Here is a 4,971-nt window from a genome sequence, read left to right as displayed (position 1 = left end):
AGGCAAGCTTGGCGATTCGGATATGTAGATTCCTTTCTCTGTAACCGACTCTGTGTAACCCTAGCCCCCTCCGGTGTCTATATAAACCGGAGGGTTTAGTCCGTAGGACAAGAACAATCATAATCATAGGCTAGCTTCTAGCGTTAGCCTCAACGATCTCGTGGTAGATCAACTCTTGTAATACTCATATCATCAAGATCAATCAAGCAGGAAGTAGGGTATTACCTCCATATAGAGGGCCCGGACCTGGGTAAACATCGTGTCCCCCGCCTCCTGTTACCATTAGCCTTAGACGCACAGTTCGGGACCCCCTACCCGAGATCCGCCGGTTTTGACACCGACAGGCGGTGCTTGCCTGTGATGGGTGCCGGCTGAATAAGAGCAGGCAGGACCCCGGCGGATTTGAGGGAGTGGCGAGGGAGGCGGGCGGTTTTGCATGGTCCGTCCGATTTGGAGAGACAAGTCGGAATGGTATAAACATGGAATATGCCATTCTCTAGAATCGATTGGTTCTAATTCCTTCTTCCTTCAAATGCGGGAATGGGTTCTGGGGATGGAACCAACCCGTGACGTTCCACTTCGTGATAAAAAAACAAACATGTGGTAGGAGGATGAAGGATGCATGAGAGAATCAGTTTGCCCTCATCACTGCTTGTGTAGTATTGACCATGGTGTGTCACTAGAATATCACTTGTTGTCATGACAATGTGGTACTGTACGGCAAAATCCGATGGAGGACGTGAAAATACATAGGGCAGGAGCACTCGGGTGCCACACCTATATTCAAAAACAATTTAGCAATTCAAAATAAGTCAAAAAGATCCCGAAACTTTTTATGGAATCAAACATGACCAAGTATTAGACTTGTGTAAAAGATTAAATAGAGAATGACTTTCATTGTATCCGGGATCAAAGATTTGCCAAAAGAGGTTAGATACAAGTACTATTCATGCTATTAGTCGTCATAAAAAATGCCCTGAAATCAACGGGAATCATTCTTAGCCAAACTTTTTATACATGTACAATACCTGGTCATATTTGATTCCAAAAAGTCCCGAGATCTTTTGACCTTTTTTATTACTGATTTTTTTTAATATGTGGGGGTGAAGCACCCAAGTGCTCCTAATCCGCTTCCATGGAGGACGTGTATTCTTTCTTCCCTTCTCTTCCCATTTCAAGTTCTTTGTGCTCTCTGATAGAGTTGCTCTATATGTGGTGGGCTTTGTGCTCTCCATTAGAGTTGCTCTATATGTGGTGGACTATTTGCTCACTGTTAGAGTGTCATGATAATGCATTGATTATAAGTTTATAATTTTAACCAGAGATAGGCAATCAACAAAAAAATCAACCGGGCAACCCCTTTTCATTAATTCCTCAATGGAAATAACCATTGTCGGGTATTACAACATACTCCGATTACTACAAGCACATGGGAAGGGAAAGAGAGAAGTGAGTTGAAAGATTACCAGGAAAGGGGGTGATTCTGAGTATTTACACAATGTGAAAGAAATACAAGAGATGACTACTCTCTGCCCAAAGAGCATCATTTTGGCAAAACACACTAATTTCTAACACTTATAGGGTACAAATATGGATGTCGACAGCAGACCCTTGATTCACTTGATTGCCGGACTTCACAACAACGGTCCGTCTCCACCCTCCTTTTCATCCCCACAACATTCGGCCAAGAGGTTTGTCGGCATTGTTGTGGTTAGTTTATCTCCAATATCTCATATAATTGTTGCGACATGTGATATACCAGACACATATATCCATTTTTGACCTCTACCGAGTGGACGATCTAAAAAGGCGCATGGTATAGATATATGTAGGCATGGTTGGTCGTCAAGTTCACGACAAAGTGCTCTCACTCACTTTGGGCGTGTTTGCTTGCCGCAGGCTACAGTAGTTGCATTGCATAGCCTTCTCAACTCAGCCTGGCTATAAAAATGCAACCTAAAATGCATCGTCTGCAAGTCGTTTGGTTGCCTGCATGCCCTCTTGCCTGCATGGGCTGAACCACACTGCCTGGTGTTTCGTTGCCTGCATGTTAGTGGATAAACCCAAGGCATGGTGTTTGGTTGTATGGAATGCATGGTGTGTGTGGTAACCTCTTTGGCTAGTTGGTGAGGTTACCAGCACACTTCGTCACAACCATGTAGCACACATCATAAGCAAAGCAGAGTATAAACAGAGGATCAACTACTTAACAACACATTTCAGATAAGCAATACCACACTTCATAACAGTTCAACACATAAACCATGAACAGTTCAAAGCAGACTTGATAGTACTTAGGAAGGAGGTGCCCCGGCCCTATTCCTTGGCGGTGAAGGCTTCATCGTGCTTCCCGCACTTGTTGACGACCTCAATGCCATCTTTGTCGAAGATGATGACCTTGAGGGTGTCGGGAGTGAGGAGCTTGAACATCACCATGTAGCCGATCTTGATCTGATGAACGGCTGCGAAGGTGGCCCAACCCTGATCCAAGGTCACCCTATCATTCATTAGCTTCATCGTCACCTTTCAGGAGCAGCCGGTGTTGCTCCTGAGCTTGAACTCCGTCGGCACCGTGATGAAGTCCTTGGTTCTGGGGGCATGGGGATGCACTCAAGCTTTGGTGCAAGGATGACCTTGTAGAAGTGAGTTGGGCCGTCCTCCTCATGGTAGTGGTCGTAGTTGCGGCGCTTGTTGTTGGGGGGCTCCTCCATGCGCTCGTCGCCGCCAACCTCAGGCGTCTTTGGTTGTTCCTCAGCGGTGGGCAGCAGCACAACCTCGTCGGGCATTGGATGAAGGGGCTGCTTGCCCTTGTTGTCAACGGCCGGGAGCACCTCCATGCCCATCTCATTGCTCTCCTCGATCTGCACACAATTCATGGAGTCAGGCATAGCACAGAGTTCATGGCTTATTGAAGAGCATGTAGTTAAACAGCATGACTGTCACCCTTCCTCCTCTCCATCGCGCCTATATTTACTCACCCTGCCCACCACTACTTACCCACCCCCTCTCTTCTCTCACTATCAATCTTCCTCCTCTCCATCGCCATGAGCTCCAGCTCCAACGCCAGCCCCTTCCCTTGGGGTATTGGCTGGAGGGCCTTCTTCTTTGGGTGGTTGGCTGGTGACCGCACCAAGTTTGGGAACACCATGGAGGTGTGCTCGAACTTCGGCTCCATGCCTGAGATGCAGAAGGAATTTGATGTAGTGCTCATGAGGGCCACTGCACAAGAGTTGAAGTTGGTGATTCCTGGCCCAGTGAAGGGCGCGATGGCAGTCGACATCATTCGCTGGGCCATGAATCAGGCCGTCTCCGACGACGCTAAGAAGTGGTGCAATTACAAGAACTATTGGGCTCCTAATGACCATCGTGCTGCAGTGTACTGGGAGAGGGCAATCGTGTCGCCGACGGTCATCGGTGGGGAGCGTAAGGAGGAGGAAGAACCGGTGCAGATACCAGTGAGGCCGCCGGAGGCAGGCTATCGTACCTGGAAGATTGATCTCGACTCTACCGAGGACGACGACGATGACCCGCTGCCCCGCACGGCGATGAACAAGAAGATGAAGTCCAGCCACTCAAGCCGCTGCTACGCACGCTGGTGACGGCGGCCGTGGTTAGCCAGTCTCTATTCTGTACCCCCAATCCGCCTTCTACTCCATCCGCATCTACCTCTATTCCGATCTTGCATGAACTACTATGAACTCGTATGTACTCGTATGAACTACTATGAATTGCCATGCTTATCTACCTCTATTCCCCATTCCCCTCTCCGTCGTGGATCGAATCAACCACCGGATTGAACGTGAAAAAGTAGTGCGTGACGAACAGAGAAGTGCTTACCGCCATTGTCACGGGCCAGGTGATGATCCGCTCGCCGGTGGTGGAGTCTGGTGGTCTTCTTGCTCTCCTCCGATCCGCCGCCGCCGGTGAGAGTTGGGAGAGTGGGGGAGAGTGGGGAGAGGGAGCGGTGAGGCTAATAACTGCAGGTGCTTCGGGAAGCAACGCGGCTTCTAGAGCGTGGCCGCGCGCGTGTAGCCGCCACCCACGTGCACCGCCTGGCCTCGCCCTGGAGAAACTGCCGATTCGGGCGTTCCCAAGGAGTCAGGCCCAGGAGTGCTCTAAGGTTCGTGTCGTGCGGCCGAACAATAAAAGCAGGCAACCAATCGGCTCGTTTGCGTCCCGCGCGAGCCAGGCCGGGCCTCATGCGGGCAACCAAACACGCCCTTGTGTTTTTTTAGCATCAGTACAGACACAAACGCTCATATACACGCGCATACACTCACCCCTATGAATGCGCATACGCACACCCTACCCCTATGAGCACCTACGAAAGACTGAGCCGGTATATTATCTTGAAATTTACGAGCCGCCATAGGCGCCTCGTCGTCGACGGAAACGTCTCCTCCCATTGAAAGCGCATCACCGAAATCCTGAAATAAATCCAGAAATAATGCGAGTATCGGGATTTGAACCCTGGTGGGTTGGGAATACCACTGTCCACCTAACCATCTCAATCACAAGTTGATTCGCCCTTTGTGTTTTGGTAGGCATGCCAAGCAGATGAGTTGCATGCATGGTTGGTGCATGGCCAAACACGCAGCAAGGTTCTTTTCTGTTCAATTTTTACCCTTCTTTACCTGAAGCACACACTCTTTCAGTTTGTTATTTGCACACAATGTTGGCATGAGGTTTATAGCATTTTCGCTCTTATTTCCGATTAATCTCAAGGTGAAAACATGTTTCAACCAAGTAGATATACTCCATAATCCACCTTGACGACAAAGTCAATGCAAAAGCCCAAATTGCATATGCATGCTTGCCCAAATTACCAACGTCCAGTCAGAAGTCTTGCTCTACCTCTGAGCTTCCTCTATGTGGCCCTGCTGTTTCTGTGTGCGGCGGACCTGCCACGGAGCCGGAGGACCTAGCTTTAGCTTAGCTTAACCAGGACAGCAGCTAGTGGGCCGGGACTCA

Source organism: Triticum dicoccoides, chromosome 5B (assembly GCF_002162155.2).
Source record: "Triticum dicoccoides isolate Atlit2015 ecotype Zavitan chromosome 5B, WEW_v2.0, whole genome shotgun sequence".
Taxonomy (NCBI): Eukaryota; Viridiplantae; Streptophyta; class Magnoliopsida; order Poales; family Poaceae; genus Triticum; species Triticum dicoccoides.
This window is presented reverse-complemented; position numbering follows the sequence as displayed.